At 40.2% G+C, this 18,424-nt stretch overlaps 2 long non-coding RNA genes across 7 annotated transcripts in view; one reads left to right on the top strand and one right to left on the bottom strand.

Moving 5' to 3' along the window:
* The first annotated feature begins 456 nt into the window (after nucleotides 1–456).
* Nucleotides 457–18,424, top strand: part of LOC136790381 (uncharacterized) — a 36,923-nt gene continuing 18,955 nt past the window's right edge. Inside the window, exon 1 of one of the 4 annotated variants that reach the window (XR_010830237.1) lies at nucleotides 457–1,130. This is a non-coding gene — a long non-coding RNA (uncharacterized lncRNA). The remainder of the gene's footprint in view (nucleotides 1,131–18,424) is intronic. The other 3 variants (XR_010830235.1, XR_010830238.1, XR_010830236.1) reach the window with 3 other exon arrangements.
* The window catches only part of LOC136790380 (uncharacterized), an 18,785-nt gene continuing 12,880 nt past the window's right edge, over nucleotides 12,520–18,424 (bottom strand). For 2 of the 3 annotated variants that reach the window (XR_010830233.1, XR_010830232.1), the window contains 2 exons: nucleotides 17,787–17,954; nucleotides 12,520–15,440 (listed from right to left, as the gene is read on the bottom strand). This is a non-coding gene — a long non-coding RNA (uncharacterized lncRNA). The other variant, XR_010830234.1, reaches the window with a different exon arrangement.

The following is an 18,424-nucleotide window of genomic DNA, read 5'->3' as shown; positions in this document are numbered from 1 at the left end:
AGCCTTTGTGGATGTGGTTTTAGCCAATTGGAAAAATAAAGCTTAAAGCCTACTTGTCAGTCACAAACTTCGCTTTTCCACAGAAAGATGGGATGGGTTTGAGCTTTTGAGTCTGCAGCAACACCAGCAATAATCTATTGAAGGCAAGAGACCTGTATTGCTCCTCAAATGCTTTAGGAAAACAAACAACAAAAACAAACAACAGTAAATGATCTGGTTTTGGTGAAATGACAGATCACAGGCTATCAATGATCCTCTACAGATATTAGAGAATCACATGGATACACATTGAATCAAATGTGGAAAAGTAAGATGGATTTATCTTTATGGGTTAAGTTCTCAGTAACTGTGAGTACGGCTAGTTGAATTGTACTCCCAAACACGAAATCTGCCTACGCTAGTTCTTAGGTTAGCAGGATTTTAATTTACCTTGCAACATTGAGAGACAGATTCTCAACAATGGCAAGTCTTCTCTCCTTGTGTAAAAACAGGCCACCAGCATATGGGGGAAGGCGCAGTTTCTCACATGCATGGTTTCAAACTGGCATTTTGGAGGGTTGTGTCCTAGTCCCAGGTGTATTCCTGCTTTGCTGTGTAACCATGGAGAAGGCATTTCCTTGTCTTCTACCACAGCTGCCCCCTCAGAAAAAAATATGGATAATAATGTCAGCCTGCTTTGGGAAGAACTTTGAAATCTACGGGTGGTGAGCATTGTGCAAGAACGGGGTATTACTGGTAATTTATTTATTTATTATTCAGTTGTGTGGATACTGGTCCACTTTATCTACTGCTGCATCACAGCAGTGATAATAATAAACATTACACTCTTGGCAGCTAAAGTACTTCTCTTGCGTTCAGTGCCCAACCTCTCGTTCCAAGTCCCCAATCTCCTGCATTTGACAGGTGGAAGATCCATTGCAGATTCCTGCCGTAACTCCAGAGATGGAACCTGCCTGTGTAAGTCCTGCCCACACAAATCCTCCACCTCCTCTGGCCTGGGTGCCTCCTTTCCCCTTCCTGACATTCATTACATGACATGAGCATGTCAGGAGAAGACGCACTCCTCTGCAGTGCCACCTGGTAAGGGGAGTGCCAAACCCCAGAGCACCACCTGCACCCTACCAGCTGAGGTAAGGACATCTTCCTCCTACTTCTTCACATTCTCCATTGAAGGTTGACACGGCTTGGAAAAAAATACAGTAGCAAAACATCAATGCATTTTCATCTCTGGAAGCATGACATTCAATAAGGCTGTGCATGACTTCAAGCCACTGATAGCAAATTGAGTGAATGTTGGTTTGCACAGATATCCAAGCAAGCAGTCAGTGTATCAGACATGGCTCTCCATCCCATAAGAAAATATTTTCAAAGAAGGAGCACTCTCCAGTCATATACAATTCACTACGATAGCTGAATTAAAGAGGATGGTTTGTGTATGTGGATAAAATTCTATGTGTGTGATTTGGGCGGGGGAAGAGGGGTGCAGCAATCCCAAAGATGACCACCTCATTAACTTTTGAGAAACCTTGAAATTTTAGGATGGAGCTTATCTGTTTTAGTAGGGAAAAAATACTAAATTATTCACAGGGTAATGCCCTGAAATTCCCATGGAAAATAATACTTTGAGGGCTCAAAACCTATGTAAGAATTGGTGGCAGTTTCATTAGGCTTTTCCCCAAAGTTTGGTCTCCCTTTTCAAATACTAGCATTCATATGATACAGTTCACTCACTACCAATGGGAGATTAATTAAAGTTCTCATCTAAAAATTAAATCTTCCATCATGTCATTATAAATTCCTGAGCCTCCTCCTTTCCCTTTTCTTGTAATCTTTTTTTTTTCCTCTACATCACCACTGCCTTCAGAACTGCCAGTTTACTAACCTAGTATTTACATTTTTTTGATCCATAATACATCATCACAACAGAGTTATTCTTGGTGGTAGGTCTGTGCTGCCCTCCTCCCTATTTATTTTTTTTTCATCAAAACAATTCTTTACCATAGCAACTTTTCTTGGCCACTGACCCATTACAATAACTTGTGAGCAGCGAACACTTGACAACACTGATCAGACCACACTGTCCCTGTGCCAAATTGAAAGGCAACTCCTCCCTGGAACAATAAATGCAGTTCCGAAGTTACAGGATGAAGCTGTTGCAGGTCTCTCAGAAAGCTCGTATTCTTTAGAAAGTTATTGAACGCTAAGAAGCCAGCTGTGCCAAAACTTTCGGAACTTCAGAAGTAACTCGAGGGAGCAACTCCTCCCTAAGCCTTTTAATTTATGATAGGAAGGGAAGAGCTATAAAAACTAACAAACTTTTTATAACACTGGTAAAGGGAAAAAAAGTGTTCAACTCAAATAAGTATCAGACACAGAACAAAAGGTGCCAAAAGTCATGCTGAAACAACTTCTTCTAACAATACTTAAGTCACTGCCAGTTTGACATTAGATTTTTGAGAATATGTGAAACTGTGAGGCAATCTTTTTTAATTAGGTTTGTTATTTTACCTATCTAATTGTAACTTTCTATTACAGTTTTGTAAAGTATCAGAATCCTATGTTTTCCTTCAAAAATTTCCTCCACAATTTAAAGCTCTACGTCCTACAACGTTCTAGTGAAGGAAATAACTACTTCAATGTTCACACTCACATGTTTTCATAGAGATAAGCTTTCTCAAAGTTAAACCACACCAAAGGGGCTTTGCTTGTTACTGAATGACTTGAAAATGGTCGAAAAAGTATTTATCAATTATATTTATCCTGTCACACTAAGAAATTGCACTGAAAGTCCCAATGAGCCATTTCATACTTCCAAATCAGCACATACAAAATAAATTTCAAACAGTTTTATAATAGAAAATTAATATTTTCTAATTTATTTTGGTCATGAAGGACTTCATTATTCTCTGATCAACATCAATTTAAAGAAAAAGGTTTCCTCTGTGGTTGGTAGAGTTGGGTGAAGCTACAAAATATTCAAGAATGTAATATTTTAGTGCAGCCAACAATCCACAGAGGTTATTAAAAGTGAGAGATTTTGAAGCAGGAGTAACTACAATATAAGTATGATAAACAATATCACCATGTAAATATTAAAGCATCCCATAAGTGCTGTGGCCATAAAGTTCTTTTATTGGTATATTCCCAATGATGCCATTAATCGCTTAATTTTTTTGAAAATCACCATGTTGTTGTAATTCTTTCACGGTTCAGTTCCTAGCCTTCTTGCCAGAGATTTGTACTCAGAGATGTTGAAGGACGCAGCAGTGGCATATAAAGGGTCACACAGGTCATGTTTTTTGGAGAAACCTAACTGTTACTGCTTATGTCCCTACCTGGGATATTTGCCCTCCCCAAAACCATGTGAAGCAAAGGGATATTCATCTCTGCTTCTGAATGTCTAAATGAGCCATTCCATTTCTGCTCTTTCCTGTCATTTACCAGCTACCTTTCATGAGCCCTTTCACAATGCTTTCAAAGACAGCTCCCTAATATTGGCTATCCACCTGGTCCAGGCAAATCTCTGGTTTCATCTTTACTCCCTTTGCTGAGATCCCCACCAAGATGTGTGAGAAAGTGTTTCTGTGGGGCTCGTCCTCAAATTCTCCAGGTCCCACCTGTCTACTTCATTTTCCCAACAGGGAGCATTACCATGAACATGACCTTTATTAGTTAGATTTTTTCTTCTGTGTAGGCTGTGAATCCATCTCTGCTGCTCCACTTGCATTATTACTGCCTATCCGCTCCTCTTTGGAAACCTACATCCTGTCCTACTGATGAAATGGAAGAGATTTCTCCTCCCTCCTCCTATCACAGGGGGAGTACATGTAGTTTAACCAAACTGGAATCAGAGTATTTTATTGATTTATTAATTGGATAATTAACTGGTAATTAGTGAACTATATATTCAGGATTGGGATCAGTAGTAAAAGAGATAAAGCAACACTATATAGTTACAAAATGCTAATAAAGACCTGCAAGCTTCCAAACACCCTTTTTTGACTAATGTCAAGATGTCCCATTCCCCATTACACGCATACTTTGGGGGGGTGGGTTACAAGCACCCCTCTCCTGGGAGCCCCAGGTCCCCTCCTTGCAGGCCCCTCCAGAGGAGATGTGGGTGCTCTCAGCTCTCACTTCATGCCTAGCCATATTGCTGCCTACAACCCACTATCGCACGCACCGATGGGAAAGCATCCAGGAGGGCAAAAACAGCCCTGAGCATGGGTCCCTGCTTGTTGCACCCCGTGCCGTCAGCCCCCAGCTGGGTGCAGGCTGCCCAAAGCGTGGATGGGGAGGCTGTGCTGCCTGGCCTGGACGGAGGTCATGGTGTCAATGGGATGAATCTCACACCGTCAAATCAGGTAGTGTCAGCCACTGTTTCCACTCAATGGTCTCTCCCCTCATTACAGATTTTCATCCTGTTTAATCCAGACAATGATCACCTTCCTCTTTAATGTGACCAGGTTGGGGCAGATAGTTGGGGCAGATATCCTACAAGCTGTGGATACTCCATATGCATACACACTGTTTATTGTCACTACCATACCTTACAGGTGCTTTTATTCAGGCCGTTTTCCAAAGGTGGGCCATATGAGCACCTCCACACCTTCCAAGCCAGTTTATATTATTATTGTTGTTGTTGTTGTTGTTGCTACTTTCTCTACCAAAACCTTCACACAACCATGTATCTTATTTTGACTATTCTTTTACTGAGCATTTTTAATGCCTGAATTATTACACTAGATTCCTGCTTAGGCTATCAGGCTACAGATGCCTTCTTTGCAGCCTAGTGAAGTTAGCTTGTCTGTTTTTTCCTCAATTCACAGGCTTCTATTTTCTACCCTTCTCTCTGTAAATGTGAGAGCTGCAGGTACAATGGCAACAGCCAATTTGGATTGCTGCAAAAAAGAGAAAGAGACTTCAATCTATAACCCCACAACTCTGAGTAAAGACCCAAATCCGTCAAATCAGATACCTGCTGAAAGAATTCAGTGCTTGTCAACATTTCTGTGAACTGTTCCAAAATATGAATGTTAGCTGATTCATTTCAAATTGTTTTATACAGTCCAAGGTTGTTTGGAGCTGTTTTTCTCAGAAAGGCAATGGAGTATTTCGGAAGGAATATTGCCAGAAGACTGATATGTTTTTTCATAGGCCCAGAAATAAATATATATATATAAATAATAATTAAAAAAAAAACACCCTCCAGTAATCCAGAGAGAGCTTGTTTTGGTTTTGGTCAATCTTATTTTGTTTGCACTTCCTATCCTTTTCTTAGTTTGTCTTTATTACTTGTTTCATACACCTAGTGATACAAAGCTGTTTGGACCTCATGTCATAGAACTGGTTGCATTTTACCAACGTCCTTCAGTCAATCCAGAATTTCATCTCTCTCCAGTCATGCCTCTGACCTGAGATATTCTGCAACCTCACAGAGCAATACCGCTCAGGAAAATAAAATACTTATGCTTTGCAAAAAAAAATGTAAATAATAATAATAATAAATAAATAAATAAATAAATAATACTAATACTAATACAATAATAATAATAATAATAATAATAATAAATCTGTATTTTATATTTTCTTGTCTGACATTTTTGTCTGGGGAAAAAAGGAAAATCCCTTTACATCCTAATCAAGACAGAATTTTATAAATAAATAAGATATGCCTTTCAGAAATCAAAACTTGCTTGGTAAGCAGCAGTTGATCCCTATCTTTAACAATGGAACATGCTCTGAACCTACTATTCATAGGTGAATACAATTACCAGAAAATTATTTGTGAGTCTGTATTAAAAGACCTGAAGTTAGTTTAATCCAGAAAGTATAAAAGTAAATAGCTATATAATTTTCACAGAGACTACTTTGCAGCACCTCCTGTCTTAAATATCTGTACATTTCTGTATCTTGCTGATTCACCATCTCATTTGATGTTTCAGAAGAAAACTTATCTTCTGTCCAGTATCTTATTTCCCCTACATGATGTCCTGAATTGCACTTGAAGTTTTGCTTAAGAATGTTTCTAAAGAAAGTTACTTCATTTGTTTTGGCACTTTCTCTTCACAATTTTTCCAGTTGTCTTCATGCTTTCACTAATACCTTTAAAATATGGCTAAATAGGATTCCATCGTGCATTGTAGATGGGAAAGAGAGATCATATTGTATCAGATGAACATTCCTGTTGCTGGAGAGAAACTAGGAATAACCTTGGTTTCTTTTAGAATTTGGCTTCGTCAGACCTAAAAAAATCAAAATTCATTATCTGTCCCCTTGTAAAACACATGTGGAAGATGGTGCTATTGGATTAACTATGCTTCTTACTCCAGCCTATTTTGTGCTGTCTTTTCCTGAGCATCTACTAGAGATCCGCAGTTCAGATTTAACCCACTGCCAGTGTTCCCTTGTTGTGTTGTATGACATCTCCTGCATGGAAAGAACAACTTTTTTCCCCTTATTATTTTCCTGTTCACAATTATAACTTCCTTTATTTAGGAACTACTGTTTATGCAGTTGCCATTGAGGTGATCTACAATGAGGGTAACACACAGTAGGAGAGCAAGAGTTCATAGACTTTCATTGTAATGAGTCTTGTTGCACACAGAGAAGGCCCTTGCACTGTCAGCTTCTAGCTGCTGAAAAGGGATATGCTGGGAAATCTCAACTTTCTGAGAATCAGCTTTGTTTATTTTAATACGATCACTAGAGGTCAAAGAAAGGGTGAAAGAATAACAAGATGCAAAGATGATCCCATTGCGTGAACCCAAAATTGAAGAGAAGTCCTTGCTTCAGAGTTCTAGTCTTTCTTTTCTTGCAGCTCAGTTCCTGAGCCCCTTCTCCCTTCTCCTCAGTTTTGACCCATAAAAGAGACATGCAAACCTTGCATTTCTCAATAGCAGATCCTTGTTGAGTCTATTGAGTTTTATCAATGTCCACCACCACCTCACACATTTTCACAGGAAACCCACTCTTTTCTGTGGTTACACTTTCTGTTGTCCTGCTGAACCATGGCAATTACACTTAGACTCAGAAAAGCTGCTAAGATAAACAGACATCTCCCAGATGTGGTATCTGATCTCGTACCCAATCTCCTGGTCTCTTTGAATGGGAAGATTTTATTCACCATCTATTCTGTGAGGTGCTCTCTGTTCGAACTGGTACAAACATTCAGATGGCAAAAAAAGGCAAAAAAAGCTGGCAGTGATCTTTCAAATTCCACTCATAAAACAAACTCTATTCATTTGATAGACTGAAATGAGATGCTTTACACAGTAAATATTATTATAAGTGTGTTTGTGGGCTCTGTTTTTGGTCTTCTTATTTCAGTGCAAAGAAAAACAACTGAGAACAATAATTGAATAGAGTGCTGCAAAGCACCACAGATTAATATAAAATGATAAGAACTAAACAATTCAGCTTCTGTAATAGTAAATGTGCCTCTTTATCCTATTAAAATTCTCTGAAAGAATTAATACAATGGTAGATAAAAGCAAACTGGCAGATACAATTTGTTCCTTCCAAAGAATTTTTAAAACCAAATCTCCTAGAAGAGGCTCTTAAGAATATTTTGAAAACATAGATGCCTGAGGGTGCATCCACATCAGAGTTTTAATTCAAATCACCCCCACTTTCTGTGCTTTGGGTTGTGTTGTGGAGCCACTTCAAAATGCACAAACAGATTTCCTTCCAAACAGAACTAAACCAGAAGGTGCAGGCATGTTGCACTTCAATTGCTACTGGGTATTTAACTTCCAGAGTGTATCAGAAGAGATTTGAGTAAAAAAGCCTGCAAATGCATGAAGCATGCCTATGAGGCACTCAATACCATTTTGGTCTACAAACTCACTTCCCCTGAGCTGTACTGTTGGCTCGCACAGACCTAGCCTGGGCCCACTTTTACCAGGTGAAAGTTACTATACAAATTCAGCTATAACAAACTAGGATGTCCCTTCAGGGCAGTAAAAATTAATCTCATGTGACTAATCTGCCTTTCGGGTGGTAAAATAAAATGCCACGAAGCGACTGAATGTACAGGGAGAAGTAAAAGGTGTTGGGGAAGTTGTTGTAAGGAAGCTGGTCATCGGAGAAGACCGAAGCAACTCAGCACACCAGCCAAGTGAAAGGCTTAACACCAGTTAATGGGCAGTGGGGCAGGATGGTGGGGCTGGGTAGATCTGCAGAGGTCCTGGTAGATGAGGGTGAAGACAAGATGGACCAGTGGAGCTTTCTTCAGGTATCTGTGAAAAAGTGATTAGTACTGCTTTCATTTGGCAAACTCTCACCCCCTTCCTTGGCAGCAGAGCAGAGGAGGAGGAGGCAGGAATTTGCTGTTTATGCAGCATGCACTCCTCTTACAAACAACCCTTGTGCCCTTTGGCATAGGCAACGCTGCTGGCTCTGCTACTGCTGGCTACCGCCTGCTCTGCCTGCGCAGCAAGTTGGCCCTGTCCATCTTGAGCGATACCACCCAAAGAACGAGGGGCTTCACTGGTGTGCGAGCTCAGGCTGCCTCGCCAGCTTCACTGAGACAGGCTCCAATGGCTCCTGCTACAATCACCCTATGCCTGAAGCCATATCCTCGGCAGTCTGTATTTCTAATAGTTTGACCAGACTAATTTCATGTTCCACAACTGACCTGAGATAGTTTCTGCAGTCAGATCATTTTTAGCAGCTACTCTAGATGTTAAAGGCTGAGAAAAATGGATGTTAAGTCACCAAAGCCACTGAGGTGCCCTGAGGCCAGGCTCTTCTTGTTGTCCTTGCATTGAGACCCTTCATATGTTGTTCAATCGTTATCCCTGCATTTCTTTTGCATTTCAATCTTTACTTTTGAAGTATGTTTCTCTTCAGCCATTCTCAGCAAAACAACACGTTCTAAGACTTCAGTCTTCTCTTAAATATTTCCCAGATACTTTGCTGCTCCATGCATGACCCCTACCCAGCAATTCATCCTGGCCAGCAAGCTAAAAATGGAATTCCAGGTACTGTTTGCATTGGCGCTTTTCCGCAGCTCTCTCCTTCCTCTCTGATACAGCTTCTCTGTGAGCAGCATCAAGTTACAATGTCCTTTTTCTGCTGCCATATTGTATTGCAGTCATATGAATTTGCCATCTACACTTAGGCCTTTTTCAATATCCCCTCAGAGGTTAGTATTAATAATAAGCACCATCCTTTCCAGTAGTAATTCCCCCTGACAGGCTTCATCGACAAGACTACATTTATAATGGTTCTTTGGATCCCAGCCTCATGACTCTGTACTTATTCATAGAAAATATTTTACATAATCTCACTGCTTAGAGAGGGAAGCAACAGTTGAAACAGTTCTGTAAAAAAGCAAGTGAATTAACTTGTTTTGATGTGAACAGCCAAGAAACTGGTCTGAATAGCCCACATCAGCGTTTTTTGGTGATTTCCTCCACTTTGAGGTTCTGTAGCATCAATTACTTTTTGTTTATTGATCATCTGGATAAGCAAGGCTTAACTCCAGCAGTAGTGACTTCAGCATGGTTGCTTCAGTGTAAACCAAAAGCAGAATTTGCACCTGGTGTGCTACGTTAGGTCACCACATGCTCTTTCTCTCAACTTCTCGCTGTTTTTAATGTCTCCTCTTGCTGCCTTTTTACCGAAGGAGCATAGCCAATTGCAAGACACCATGCTTGCATCTGAAAAAGCAAAGCTGGCTGCTCTCCAAGATTTCTCATTTTAACTTACCTGGAACATTGCTGTAAACAGGAACTGTATATATTTGTTAGCAGGGATCCCAATAATTTCACTCACCACAGGAATCTTTGGATGCATACATGAATGGTATAAGCATGGAAAAAAAAATGTTATTCTGAATGAGATGCCTAGTATTTACAAAAGCAGCGTTTGACACTTCAGCTAAAATAATCCTTTACAGGAAGTAAAATCTGGAGACATTATCTGAAAAAAACCTGAAGACATTAAATATGTATACCAATCAATCTTAATAAATAAATCGCTGTTATCACTATCACAAAAGTGATAGTGGAGGGTGGAATTTGTTTTCATTCTCCAGCACGTTAAATCATAACTAGGCACGTATGATTTAATATAGCACAGTGATTTCCTGATTTGTTTTTAATTGCCAGTATACATAGGCTGTATTTTCAGCATGAGTTATTTTTATTTCAGATGACAGAAAGAAAATGGCAACAATAGGAAAGCCTTCATGAGAAAATACTCTTCCGTAACATATCATATTGACTTTGTGTTGCAAAATGGCAACTGCCTTTGGGAGAGCCAGTTTCAAGTAACGTCAAAATGCTCAGAAAACAAAACTGCCTAGGGTCCCAGATCAGGAAAGGATTTGAACATGGGTCTAAGTTTAATGCGACTAAAATACACGCTTTGTTTAAGCACATATTTAAAAGTCTTTCTAAATCAGAAGTTATTTTTATATATGCATGCATTTATAAATATACACATACATATTTAACCACTGTTCATTGTAATAGATTCACGAAAAACAAAACCACATATGCCTAATGTGGTTCCTCCTGAATATTTATAGATCAGTTTTGAAGATTTTTGTATTTGCCCTGTGGCTGAAGGTAGCTTGTTAGGAGGGGATTTGACATTTGCTTATTCTCAGCTCTTCATCTGTATTAAAAGATTCACATTCTACTGTAACATTTTCATTTACACCCCCTTCAGGCCAATAAAAAGCATAATCATTTTCCTCCCCAGTAACTGCAAAGCCATCAGCTTTAATTTCAGCACACTTTTCTCTTCCTGAACCTTTCTGTCTGGTAACAGCTGGTCAATATATTTCTTCATTACACCCCTTCTTTAGAAAGCAGCAGTGCCATGCTCCCAGCAGTATACCTTCTTGACAACGCCTTTGTCCTAACTGTTTCGTCCCTTGTAATTTCATGTATATCCTACTGATGGATGCAGAATGTCTGGGAGGCGTTTATTATAGATTCTATTTCCTCTACAGTGCTCATCCAGTTCCTGTGCAAAATAAATCATATCTATAATAGATCATAATGCCCAGAAATACTTCACTTAAACTTAACAGGATGGTGGACTCGGATACAGAGTTTGTATTTACAAATAAGGTTCTATTTCATTTTCTCCAGTACCTGTCCAAATGTCTGTACAAAAACCTTCTGCTTATCCATTTGATCCTGGGAGATAAGCAGCAGTTCTAACGTGCTTTATGGAATACATCTCAAATTGTTTCAAAACAACTGTGGACTGCTATCAAACAATTTCTTCAGATAATCCAGAAACAACCATTTACCTCTGATTTTTTTTTTTAATATTCTGAGCAGTCAAAAAAGCTATGTACTGCTTTGAACACCTGGGACAAGCACCAGCTATAGCTAACTACATGATTGATTAATCATCTCTGCAAAACCCAAATGTAATCTCTGTCTCAGTTATGTGGCCTCTGAAGACGTGAAGGATTTGAGTCCAATTCATCTCCTGTCATTTACCATTCAGAGCAATTATTAATGTTACAAAACTGCATTCTCAGAAAGCAACATATTTTCCAAGGCTGCTCCTTCAAAACTCTGCTTAAAACAATTCTGCACACTAACTGATGACACTCTCTTAGTGACTTCTCTTCCATGCATTAGGAGTATTTGAGTTGGTCCAGTTCCAAACACAACTCCTCTGGTATGCCTAGTTCGAGAAACACCAGGCTGCTGGGGGTTCTTAAGTAACAGAAGTGCATTGAATGGACCTGATAACATTTTACAGAACTTGCTGAATATTGCCATCTTTGTTAGTGATTTGGACCTTTCTTCTTCCTCATGACAAGTTAGTGATAATGCTTAAATAAGGGCAAATGAGAAATAAAATTTCCATGAAAGTGCTAAAAAAAATGACCCATAGCCTAATCTGATGAATCAAATGCTCTTATTTTTAAAATCTCTGGCAGAGAAAGAATCTTTTTTCTTTTTTTTTTTAACATTAAGAAAAAGGAAAAAAATCATACTGGCAAAAATTATATTGAAAGTAGCATCAGAAATTTTGGTTTCAGTTCAGCAAAGCTGTTCAGGACATGCTTAATTTTAAGCATGTTAGTAGAGTACTCACACACTTAAAAACACAAAAATGATTGCTAGCTTTTCTAAATCAGAGTCATAATTAAGATGTTCTTAAGCACCTCTTTCATTTAGTTAAGAAAAATGTTTTTAAGGCCAAATCAAATGAAGACTGTAACCTAAAATGTCAATAGAAATTAAGAAACAGAGTAAGGGGGTGGCAAAAAAAAAGGGAACATAAAGTATATACCATTTTAGAAAGACATGTTAATACAAAACTATATTTTAAATATTACAATTTAAAAAAAAAAAAAGCTCTTCCTAACTTCCTACCTAACCCTCAGGTTAGCCATCATTAGTGTAATTGACTGATTATCTAAATCCACCTTCCTTAGGAAGAATCTTTAGGCAGAAGTTCTGAAGAAGGAGAGCATGAGTGGCTCTCCAATTCATTTCAGGGGAGGCTCTCCACAAACAAACACAGAGCAGCACAGAATGAAGCACAGAGACATTTATATCAGAGGATGACAAATGCAAAATGTTTGTGAAGAGAAGAAAGCTGATAAAATGACAGACAAAGACCTAGGAACTCTTAAAAGACCCTGAAAGAGAGGACAAAAAGCAGCACATTGACTCAATAAAACATGGGGATCCAGATGAAGGATTTAGTTCAGGCAGGAAGCTGAGGTGGTCATTGCAACATCATTGTGAGTGAACTGTCGAGGTTTCAGGCTGAAGGTCCTTTGAGGCTTTTCCAGACATAATGAGAGTGTCATGTTTTCTTCCTCTTTCGTGCCAGAGACAAGTTGCAATTCTTTCTCTTTGCTGCATATAAAGAAAACATGGAGGAACAGCATAAAAATCTTACTTGCAGTTATTTTTTTTTCCTATATTTAGGAAAGGAGAGATGATGGCTGAAGTCTGTCAGGCCCTGAAGGTACCCAGGTTTTCTAAAAAATCAATCCAGCCCAAATTGCTAGACGCTTGGCTGCCTGTACTCAAGGCCAGCTATCATATGGTGCAGTGGTGTCACTCTGGGTTAGGCTGTGGGGAAAGAGCTGCGAGGCCTCTCGGAAGACCTCCACTACTTGCCTTGAGAAGCATTCAATCTTTGGCCCTTGTTCTTGATTGTTGCCCAAGAGGCGTCTGTGTTTTGTGCACGTTTGTGCCTAATAGTGCATCTCACTGGTCATGATCTTGCCTTACTACCTTGACTTCCTTCACTGGCAGCTCCTGATCTGCCTGCTCTTAGGGAGCAGCCTGCTGTTGCTGTTCCCTGAAAGGGCACGGAGAAGAAAGCAATCCTGCAGAACAGCTGCGGCCAGAAACTCTGAAGCACTTGGATGTCAAAAACAGAGGTATTACAATACCTAAGAGCTAGTTTACTGTCTCCGCAGTGGAACCTATCCTGATACAACTCACAGAGAAAGGCAGTTCAAATACATTTTTAAAGAAGGCAACATGGCAACCTGAGAAATATGCAGCTTGCCAAAACAGCAGCGTGGGTGACACGGGACAGGACAGGACAGAATCCCATCCCTTTTTGGGAGACAAGCGCTGTTAGGGCTGCAGGGAGGCAACTCAGGTCTGAAAGTCCTCTTCGCAAACAAGGCTAATAAAAGCCCTCTCGTACAGTTCCTTCTACTTGCTCTTAAGACAAACCTCCAGGTGCAGTAGCTAGTTGAATGAGAATGATCTGACTGAGAGCTCATCTTCACATAAGCGAAGAATTTCTTAACCTCTAGCCTTGTGGCTAACCTGAATACCTCCAAATGAAGCTCAAAGCTTTTTTGTCATTGCAGAAAGGTGTGGCAAGACATAAGGCTAGAACTTCTTGAAGTCTAGAGAAGAAAGCAGACCAGGAAAACGTGAACTTCTAAATTTTGGTCTCTGTGGGTGTTTTATTCATTTTGTCCAAAGCATAAGTGAACATATGTTTTTGTTTATTGGTGGGGCATTAGTTGTATGGTAGACAAAAACATTGACACATACCTGCTTGGATAATAGCCCACTCGCAGATTTAAAACCTGCTGAGTACCTACCTCTTAACTACCCTCATCTCCCACCTCTTTGATCCTTGCAAATATTTACCTTACACCTTTAAGCCAAAACCTCCTTTTAGCCAACTAAACTATCAGCTGTATAAACTTTTGAAAAATAGCTCCTAAGTTTTTTTCCACCAAACAAAAAAAAAAAAAGGAAAAAAAATCTCATTTGTTTGGTAAGATTTGCACTGATTCTCAGTTTATGGATCTGTTCCCTTTTGGAAATACAGGATACACCTGCTTGCTCAGCTGTAAAGGGCTACTTTGTGATGATTCATTCATATACATGACTATCCCACATATGAACTGTCTTGGAGACCTAATTTACCTTGAAGGTAAATTTCTGGACTACTATCTCTGACTTCTCTAGGCCTTTCTCTTTGTGTTTCAAAATACAGTATTATAACAGGATAGTTTTCTTCCCATTTTCTTGTTCAATTACAATTCTGACTTTTGTTCTCTGATAAATCCCGTATTTGCCAATTCTTGACCAAAATCATGGAGTATTTGTACAAATCTTTACATTTACTTCAGGTGATCCTGAAAAAAGTTTAAAGCAGTATAGCTAGCAATTTTTCCTGGCCCCACAAGAGTGGCACTGCTCCTCTGCAAAGCTTTTGCTCTGTATTGTTCCCATTAACTTTAGTATTTTTATTTTATTGTGTCGGTATCATTCTTCTTTTTCAGTTCTGCCAAAAATGGTTCACAGCCTCCCAATTAATTTTAAATGCATCTTTTAATTTCAAGATAAATGCAGATAAACTGCAATAGGCAGGTGTGGAGCTCCTCCTCTATGTAGCACTTTCAAAGCTCTTAGGCACTTTCTTAGGTAGTACCTGACTGAGTTGCCTAGGTGCTTTCCACAACAATTAATGTTTGTGGAATAGTTGGTTTTTGCTGATAAAATCTTTGTTTTCAAAGAACAAAAAAAAAAAAAAAAGAGAGAGAAAAAAAAATCACTTAAGTATGTAAAATGAAGCATTTAAGTCAGCAAACTGGTTCTAAATAAGAGGTGGTGCAATTTTTTCTCCAAGAGGTAAAATAATGGGGATCACTGCATTCTTAGCATAAGTACTCAAGGCCATTGAACTGCCTTTGGTCCAGGTGCCTAAAAACAAGAGTTGGTGTATCACACAAAATAAACAACAACAACAAAGTCACTGAAGTAGTTGAGAGAGTGATGAGAAGGCTTCAATGCTTTACTGTAGACTTAAAGACGGGAACTAGGATGTATCAGGAAACCTGAAGAAAACTAGTACAAGACATGGTTGCTTCTGGTGCCGTTCACAAGGCTTTTGCTCTTTGGTGCTTTGGTGAACTGTACGAAATGCCGTCAGCATGCCAGGCTTTGTTGTAGGCTGTGCCCAGAACCCTGTCAAGGAATAAAATGAAATAGATTAAAATAAAGTATTTTCGCTTGTAGGTGACACCTACCATTGACTTTTTAAATAGCAAGTAAACTGGAAGTTAGTTCATTTCCCAAGTTTTAGAAGTAAAGAAGCAAAGGAGACTTTTGTTGAGGTTGATCTACTTAATAGCCAACAGCACCCTAAAACTTCAGCCTCATCTACAACAGAATTGCAGCTATCAATTTACACTTTGAATGTACTAATGTAAAACATTTGTGCAGTTCATCTGTCATGAGTATCATGAAGATGTGCTGTCAATTTTGTCTATAGCTGGGATTAGACTCAACACCCCCACAAGCAGCACTGAACTCTCATTCACACAAAGCCATACACAGCTTACTATTAATACTCAAGCAAGCCACATTTTACCCCTATTTATCACAGCGTGGTTCACCCAGGAATTGCAGGTTTCAGTAAAAATAGGTCATTTTACCAGTGTACAACACAAACTCGAGGTGCCCTTCACCCGTCTCAAAATATCTTGTTTTCCTGGATCGTGTCCATAGCCTGTATGTCAATGGTAGCTGTAGCCTAGCTGAAGTGACTCAGACCCAAGGCACAAAGTGGGGATTTTGATATTCATGCTGAACCTAAGATTACTTCATTTTCATATAAACTTGTAGCATTCTGGGTGTTGTTAGTGGCCAGCCCTGATCGCTTTCACAGCACTGTGCTCTCAGAGGAACCCCTGAGGATATAAACTTTAAACCCAGGGCCTAACCCGTGTGTCAGGAGACTCCGCTATGAAAAGCGACTGGAAACAAACCAACGTAGCTGGTGGAAAAATCCCGAACTTGGCAGAGGCCTGGGCCCGTGGCTCCCAGCCTCCCAACCCAGCAAAACAAACCGCTGATAACATTGAGCCGGGCTGTGCGAGCCGCAGCTCGGAGCGGGGCCGTGCCTCTCCCAAGGTCAGCTATTTGAGGTACAATAAACAGGAAAACATGGCGGCGGCGCCCGCCTCCGCCCCGCCAGCCCCGCGCAGTTGCCAGGGGGACGCCACCCGCGCGCCGCCGGCCGCCGCGTGCCCCGGCCGCTGGCAGCTGGCGACGGGGGCGCGCGCGGGCGCCACCTGGCGGCGCCACCGGGGCAGAGCCGCCATTTTCTGGCTGACCCCAGCCGGCGCCGGGGCCTGAGCGGCGGTGGTTGAAACCATCCAGATAAGGAAAAGCTCCCAGATTGCAGGATGGAAGCGATGTACAAATTGATTAAGCCCTCCCATCGCCGGCCAGTGGTCCCAGGGAGGGCTGGACCCTGCTGGGCCTTGCTGCCTTCAGGGTGTCCTCCGTCCTGTATCTCTACAGGACTCTTGTTTGGCCTGTGCCTTCATCTCAAACCACAGTCTCCGCATTGGAAAGAATTTCTACAAGCATAGCAGTTGGCAGTCTTTGAAGAAAATGGAAATTCTACAGTCCAGTTAGATAATTTGATGGCGTGTCTTTTTTATTGCAGGAGATCTGCTGTACTAAAAATCAGTGGTTTATCACCCTCCTGCAGACCGTATACAGTGGGCCTTACTCCCTTGCAGGGTACACTGAGGAATCTCATTAAAGCCCAGTGTGCGCCATGAATTACATCGACTTGCCTGGCCTGTGACTCAAATTGCAATGGCTTTCTGAATATCTCCAATTATTTGTCTTTCTGACTGGGGAAGCCACTCTGGGATTTTTTTGAATGTACGTGGAACGATATTTGAATGTATGCTCAGACCCGAGTACGAGTAATTTTTTGTGGTAAAAACAATACTGCATTTCCAGGCAAACAGGGTAAACAGAGTATTTAAATATATTTGTTTCAAAGAAACTTGTTTTATTTTCTGAATAGATCATTTCAGAGAATAACAGTAATAACAACCTATTAATTTTAGCATCAACATAGCAAGAATGTATTTTAAAACAACTATTTTTTTCTCCCAGGAAATAGCCTGCCTACCTCCTCCTTTAAATACTATTTTTATAGCTCCTGGTGGCCTGGATTCAGGATAGAGTTAATATTTTTCTCCATGACGCAGTAGACAGAACATGCTGAAACTTTATGAACCCAGAAGCATATTCTCTATGATAAACAAAAACAAACTAAAAAAAAAAATCTCTAAGGACTCTGCAACTCATATGGCTTTTACCATCTGGCACACAGTCCTGAAACACTGTAAATCTTCGCAAGTGGTATCCCCTTTACAGACCCTAATACATAAAAACTCATATGCCAGAGACTCATTTAGAGGCCAGCCCTTTAAGTTGCAAACATCGTGTTACAGCAGTATGAATATAAAACTTTTATGGTATTTTAGGTGGTAAAAAATCCCTTACCTCCAAAACATAAGAGCATGGACGCTGTCAGGAAACTTTTTCTGATGATGTCTTTCTTTAAAAAGGTCACCCATCACACTCAACACAGAGAGCTGGGTGCTAAGCAAAGGGAAAACAGAAGAGGGGGGTTGGACGTTGAGTGCTTTAAAGATAAATCCAGGGTTATCTCTGGAAAAAATAAAACAACTCACATCAAAACATTTAGTAATACAAGATACCGAGGTTACATTTGATGAATACCAACCCTAATGACAAATATACTCAGTGTACATCTGAGCTCCATGACTTTTGGCAAGGATATTAGCAAGCAGCACAAGTCCTGGCACAGATTATCAACATGCCCCTAAGTTTCTGCAGGCACAAATACACCTGTTAAATTACTCCCCCAAGCTTCCCCTCAACAAATATTTAAAGTTGTAGGTGTTGACTGCTTCATCAAAAAGTCTCTGGGTCATAGGCTGCACCTGGCCTACCCGGAATGAAAGGACTGAAGCCCTGAGGGAGCTCTGAGCAGGCTCCCTGAAGCGATGTGTCTCTATCTCTATGTTAGCATTGAAGAGGACACTGAAAAGTAGAAGGCCCTTAAAAAGGCTGATTACCTTGGATGAGGGCTGTCTCCATGGATCACTAGATTTTGA

The sequence above is a fragment of the Anser cygnoides genome, chromosome 3 (genome assembly GCF_040182565.1).
Source record: "Anser cygnoides isolate HZ-2024a breed goose chromosome 3, Taihu_goose_T2T_genome, whole genome shotgun sequence".
Classification (NCBI taxonomy): domain Eukaryota; kingdom Metazoa; phylum Chordata; class Aves; order Anseriformes; family Anatidae; genus Anser; species Anser cygnoides.
This window is presented reverse-complemented; position numbering and strand designations above follow the sequence as displayed.